The sequence below is a fragment of the Myodes glareolus genome, chromosome 16 (assembly GCF_982192425.1).
Source record: "Myodes glareolus chromosome 16, mMyoGla1.1, whole genome shotgun sequence".
Lineage (NCBI taxonomy): Eukaryota > Metazoa > Chordata > Mammalia > Rodentia > Cricetidae > Myodes > Myodes glareolus.
The window spans coordinates 26,137,688-26,145,136 of NC_142041.1; positions in this window are offsets into that span (position 1 = coordinate 26,137,688).

Consider the following 7,449-nt stretch of genomic DNA (forward strand, 5'->3'; position numbering starts at 1 on the left):
AATCAGATTATGAAAATTGAATATAGGAAAATTCATACAGATTAATCAAAGATGTCATCAGAAGGAGAAAGTTTTCAGGCTTTTTATTTGAAAGAGTAACGTCAACTTCCACATAACACTAATGCTATTAATTAATGGTCTTCACTGTCCACCCTCAAATTTTAGTATTTGCAATTTTCTTTCTTGACTTTTCTCTACCCAGGGAAGCTAATCTATCTCTGTTGCCTCAGTCAAATATGACACGCCAGAAATAGGAAAGCAAAACCTTTCCCCAGCTTTTGAGTTACAGGAAACTTCGTGGGGGAATATGCACTGTTGAAGACACATGGGGGCGTATCCTGTTGGTTCATACTCGGCTGTTGTTTGATGCTGAGCCTCACTAGCTGCTTGAGCTAACTACCTGCAAACTCTTGAGTTAGTGTCATCCTTCTCTTCAGTTTCCAGAGCTGCTGAAACTACAGGTGTGCACCTGCATGCTTAGCAGCGTTTTTGTTGTTTGTTTGTTTTTGTAACGCAGTGTATTTAAACGCCGTTGTACTGGACAGGCAGCTTTCAGTTCACCACAGTTCTTGTATTCCATCCAGCCCCGGACTTTATTTACAGACTTATATTACATGCATGTCTCCCTGTTCGGTATCTCAACTCAGCATATTTGCAAAGCAGGCTTAGAAGAAATCATTACGTTACATGGGTACAAGGTTTCCCTCACACAGTCAGTAGCTCAGAGTCAGTTAATAGAACAGAGGAGAGGATTCAGGAATTCTCTGAATTTTATATTTACAAGCTAAAATAAAAAAGATAGTTAAAAATCTGCCTGCCAGAGCTTAAAATGACAGGCTGGGAGACAGAGAGACTGTGCCCTACCCCCTGCTGTGGGGTGCAGCTTCTACCGGAAGCTGAGAGACAGGCTTTAAAGTAAGGTAGCCTCTGAGACCTGCAGCTTCAGATCAATTAAAAGTAAATAAAAAAGATTAAATATGTTTCTTTTCCATTTCACAGTTTTGCTTCTTTGTCAAGAATCTGCTGTTTGTAGGCATGTGAATTTGTATCCAAGGTCAATTGATTTCAGTACTGTGGTTCTGTAGTAAAGTTTTAAAGTCGGAGATTGTAATGCATTCAGAAGTTCCTTGATTGTTTAGGCTATCCTGAGTTTTTAATTTTTTCTTATAAAGTTGTGGATTGTTCTTTCAAGGTCTGTAAAGAATTTTTTTATAATTTTAATGGGCATTTGTATTGAATCTATAGATTGCTTTCAGTGAGGCTTGCTATATTGGCTCTATAAGAGATCTTTCCATTTTCTGATGGCTTAAATTTCTTTCTTCAAAGATTTAAAGTTCTTCTCATACAGGTTTTTCCATTTGTGTGATTAGAGTTACTCAAAGATATTTTATGGTACTTGCGGCTATTGTATAGAATGATATATCTCATTATCATATGTGTAGAAGAGGTGTAGAAGAGGCTGTTTTCAGATTCTGGCTATGATAAAGTAATTCTGCCATGAACATAGTTGAGCACGTGTCCTTATGGTATGGTTGAGTGTCTTTCATATATAGGCCCAAAAGGGGTATTGCTGAGTTTTAAAATAGCTTGTTGCCTGATTCTGAGAATTCACCACACTAGTGTTCAAAGTAGCCGTGCCAGTTTACATTTCCACCAGCAGTGGAGGAATTTTTTTACTTTTCCCACATTCTCTTAAGCATGAATGGTCAGCAGTGTTTTTAATCTTGGTCATTTTTTACAGAGATATGGTAGAATTTCAGAGTTCTTTTGATTTGCATTTCTCTAGTGGCTAAGGAGGTTATATTTGAGCATTTTTTGAGTGTCTTTCAGTCATTTAAGTTCATCTATTGAGAGTTTTCAGTTTAGGTCTGTAACATATGTTTTTATTGGATTAATTGTTCTTTTGATGACTAATTTCCTGAGTTCTTTGTATGTTTTTGGAGTGGATTAATGGTTAGTAAAGACATTTTCCCATCCTATAAGCAGATATTATGTCTTGTAAGTTATTTCCTTTGCTATACAGAAGCTTCTCAGTTCAGGAGATCTCATTTATTAATTGTTTCTCTTAATGTCTGTGCTACTGAGGCTGTTTTTGAGATGTACCAATGCATTCCAGTGTTTTTCTTCTGTGAGGTTCAATGTAGTTAGCTTTATGTTGAGGTCTTTGATTAATTTGGATTTCAGCTTTGTGCATAGAGATAAATATGGGTCTATTTTCATTCTTCTACAGGTTGATGTCTACTTAGGCCAGAATCATTAGTTGAATGTGTTTCCTTTTTCCATTTTCCTATCAGCTAGGCAGACTTTCAACTTAAGTGGAGGATAGTTTAAAAACTCTTAATTAGATATTCAATGGTTAAAGCCTTAAGTTATAATATTTTTGTTGGGAGATATTGAGCTACAAAATAAGATTCTTAAAGTGAGCAGTGAGCCAATTTCCAATAGCGAGCTTATAGACGCTGCCAGACAGGTACTCAAGAATATAAAGTATAGACCGACGGGCAAAGTATACAATAATCTGCAAGTACAGTATATTAATTATGATTCTGCTATAACAGATGTGCGTATTAAGTACAAAACTTATTCTACTGCAGTTTTATGAAAAAACAGAATGCTTTTTACAGCTTCATCTTCCCATTTTGCCAGTTAAGATATTAAACTCTTAACTTAAAACAGTAGCTTGTCTAATACAAAAGAGCAGGATGGAATCTAAGAGATAGTTTAACAGAGTATTAACTGTGATCAATGTTTCTTATACAAAGAAAAAGATTAATTAATAATTTTAAGATAGTGATTCTTGAGCAATTGTATTTGCTCAATTCAAAGGTCAAAAAATTAATCTTTCCCAGAAGATTGTTGCTGTAATTTGCACAACTATATTTTGCTAATGTTATAGCTAAAGATCCCTTAAAGGATGTTATGTAAAAATTTTACAGATGGCTCTTACAATGGAAGAACTGCATATATAGTTAATAATAAAAAAAATTGTGGAGTGTGATATGGGTCCTGGAAAGCAACTTATAAACCTTGCAGACAGATGTGCTACAGATCTGACATAATGGCACCAAGGTGACCTTTGCTAAGGCAAGGTGAAAAAACCCTTGCAATGAATTATAAAAAGACCCGACCTACATATATTTGGGGTCGAGGATGCATTTACATTCTTTTTTCATATAAAGAAAATAAAATCTGAATAATATGACTGCATATACAGTAAAGAAGTGGCAGACCTGATGACATCATAGCTGCAAACAGCCCATAGAGGAATTGGAGAAAGGAGTTGGAGAAGAATCCATAATCCAGTCTTCCCCGCCCCAACAGAGAGGAGTGCCTGATCACAGGACCTGCTACCGCCATTCTACACTGCAGGGTGCCATGCTGTACTGAGGAACAGTTGCTGAGCTGCTTCCAGACACTTGGGAAACACACAGACCCAGAGGCTCTGATGAGATGACCTGACCACAATGATGACAATTTTCTGCAGTTTGAATCCTGTTTGCTTTGGAACTAAGATGCAGGCTGAACATTTGAGTGTTTTTAATTTCTGGGACACAGAACTCATTTTGGTTAAATATTGAACCTAAGAACTAAGACCCAAGTTTTCCCCTCATGGGAAAGAAAGACTCAAAATAAGAAATGAATAAACCCCTCTTCATTTAAGAAGGGGGCGGACTAAGGGTTTAACTGCTGTTCAGAGACTGGAACTGGTATTTGATAACAGTACTCATTGTACTTTTACCGGTATTGACCTGATATTTTGTAACTGTATATAAGATGTTGAGAAAAGTTGGTAGTGACCAATAATCCTGAGAATCATGGTACTGACCTAAAAAGATTTGGCAAAGTTGGTATTGACCAACAATGCTGAGAATTTTGTACTGACAAAGATATTTGGAAAGTTGGTATTGACCAACAGTGCTGAGAATTACGATACTGACCTGTCAACTGCTGAGAAAAGTTTGACACACCCTGTAAATGTTGGGAGTTAGTACATATGTTAAGAATTTTATGTTCTGATACAACATAAAAGATTTAAGAGCTGCACTAAACTAGCTGAAGAAGCATTCTCAACTCAGGTGATTCTCTTCTTCTTTGAATAGGAGACTGTAGCCTTTGGGAGCATGATTATTCATAAAGCATTATAATTTATCCTGCATTATAATTAATCCTGACAAAAAATATGGCGCCAAGACACAGAGTTCAAAAAGTATCTCTCTCCATTAATCTCTTTTCTTCACAGAGATCAGCAGTCAATGATGGTTTGAAGCTTCTCCTTCCCAGATGCCTAAGACAGGAGCTTGTATATATGAATGCCTGATCCAAAAATGAGAAAGTTTGAGTAAATGAAGAGATCTTTGCCCAAGCCATGCATGATCATTCTGTCCTGTTGCAGAGGCACAGGCTTTATTAAAATTAATAAGAAAGAGTGAACTGTAGGCCCATATTTCCACATGGTATGACAACCAAGCTATCAAGCCATAAGCCACACCTGAGAAGGGCCACATAAACTTCCAGACAGGCTGTCACTAACCTAACAAAAGGTCAGGATGTTTTGCTCTTTTCTTTGTAATTTGGAGGATGCCTGATAGAGATGCTAATTCACACCTACATGACAGCTAGCATACACAGCAGACAGGTAGTTGTGGATGTGACTGAAAGTCATTCACCTGGTTACCTAGGGGACAGAATGCTAATGTATCTCCCCTAAGTTAACTTTTGGCATAAAGATTGTTTAGAGAATAAACAAGAGAATTTTTTCAGGATGTGAATTCAGGATATCATGAGAGATCTCTGAGAATCTCCCTCCCAATGAAATCATGTGAGTCATGTCTTTATTTCTGTGCCTCCACGCCAGTCCAGAGAGATAGTTTATGTTGGGGTCTGGTCAAGAGAAATAACTGAGGGTCCGGGCTAGCATCAGACCCCAACAGGTGAGAGACTTATAGAGAAATCACTAACAGGGCCACTTAGACACTATCCATCATTGTGAATGCCAGCATCACAATCAGTTGAATATGTGTCCCTGCCTCCCTACACACACATTAAAAGCCCCTGCAGAAACCCTAGTAATATTTTTGAAAGACTAACATTCTTCAGACCCTTAGTTAAATCTGAAGTGTATAAAGCATTAGTGTGTGTGTATTTGTATTTTAATCCTAGATGTTTTTGTGTGTCTGTTGGATCTCTAAGAGGGTGTTAAATAATGAAAAAAAAAACAATAAATAGGCCTGATTATATATTAGGTCTGCCAAACTGATAATCATTTGTAGAAAGACAAGCCCTAGAACATTGGCTTGAATTCCTACCACATCTTTACCGACATACACTATACCTTACCCACCTGTGGAGATGCCTTTGTTTAGCTCCCTTTCCAGGTGTTATGATTATAGGGTTACCAGTCACATGAACCTTTGTACGCTTTGTTGGTTGGAAAACCTGAGACACCATTCATCTGCATACTCAGCTGGCTGATCAACAAGCCTTTCTCTGTTTATTTCACACATTTGCTTATTTCAAAACCACATACTTCCTCTTAGGACAACTTCTACATATAACGTTTCACTATAATTTAAGTCCTTCCACTTACCTCAGTGTAAAAGGTAGAAATGTGGTTTTAAGAGAACATTGACCATTATATGTAATTCCTGGTAAGTCAGAATCAGTAAATTAAAGTATTTAATAGGGTCCCTAGAAAAATTAAAAGATAAAATATCAACACTCAATATCTGAGACACAACAGCTATATCTCTAAGATAAACATTTACAGACTATAGCCTTCTGAGACCCGTCTCCTTGCATATCCTTCCTTTTATATTTACCTGTACAACCTTCTAAATGAGAACCATTATTCCAGGGCTTGATCAGGAGAGGAATTATTCCATTCCAAAAATAGCAAAGAATAGGCATTGAGCAATGTTTTGGGGTAGACCAGAGGCAAAAATAAAGGGAGCTTTGCTTTTTCTTCCAGTAAATTTGCTCCCTATTTATTGAGGGATGCGATCAGAAAAACTTGAAATACAAACTTTCCAATGCAATATGTTTAGTATGACACTAGATATTTTTCAGGGCATCCTAAAATAACAATAAAATTAGAAAACTCTGTGTCTTATGGCTCTGTAGGTAAAATGGTCGGCTCTCAGAATCAAAGCAAAATATTAAATCAACAACCAGTCAAACCATCTCCTGTTCTCTATTTAGAAAGATGTAAACCCAGGCTGATACATGCATGTCCTGCAAGCTGATGAGCCCAGGGAAGATCTAATGTCCTCTACTGAGAGGAAGAGGACAAAGGGCCCAGATTATCCAGTGATGCTGCTGCAGGGGAGAAACTGTCCTCGGTTTCTTGTTCTAGCTCCCAGCAGAGTTAGATAGCCAAAGGAGAAAGGTCTGCCTGGCAGGTGATTGCCCTGGCTAGTCTCACTGAAGGAGTTAGTAGGTTCATAGAAGGAAGGACAAATGAGCTCGTCCAAAAGGAAGTGTCCATGACATTGGTACTGTACGAATAGTTTATTCAGCCGCATCTTTAAGGGAAGTGTAGCGGGAAGTGCCTCCTCTACAGAGGTCCTTCATTTTATTTTGTGGGAAATGCAAAACAAAGGTGTATACTGATAAGTGGGAAACCCTCTGTCTGCACAGAAGGAAAGCAAAGCCTAGATGCACAGTTCTCTGGGGGAGAGAATGTAAAATAGGAAATAGCCAAGGAGAAAATGTTACTTTGCATGTAAAAATATGTTTTTTTCAGAGGCAGGTGGAATATTCAGCTACTTGAAAAGCCAAGGAAAAAGAACTATTTCTTAAGGTGTGTGTGTGTGTGTGTGTGTGTGTGTGTGTGTGTGTGTGTGTGTGTGTGGTGTTTCGGGCACTGTCCTTCCACTGTTATATTAAAAAGAAACTCAGTTTCTTGGGAGATGGTAGAGGCCAGAGGATCAAGAGTTTAAGGCAAGCCTTAGCTACAGAGTGAGTTTAAGATCTTCCTGAGCTGATTAGATCCTATCTCAAAACCAACCAACCAACCAACTGTCCCGCGCTACCGTCTAGCCAGCAAGAACGACGAGGCACACTTAGGATCCTTCTGCAGAAAAGCTTTAATGCGTCTTGAGAGAGAGAGAGCATAAGCTTCCAAAGCGGAGATCCAGAATGAGGGGAACCCATCCCTTATATAGGAAACAGTCCTCGCTTCGGACGTGTCACTCTTGGATTGGTCCGCTGCCCATCAACCCAGATGATGCCTTGGGAGTAGGCAGGGACAGCAGCAGTGGAAAGTTATTAAAGGCGTGTGCTACAATACCTTGAACTCACAGAAATCTGTCTCTGCCTCCCAGGCATAGGGATTAAAGGTGTGTACTACTACACCTTGAGGTCACAGAGGTCAATCTGCCTCTGCCCCTTGAAGTCAGAGGTTAATCTACCTCTGCCTCCCTTGTGTTGGGATTAAAGGTGTGTACTGCC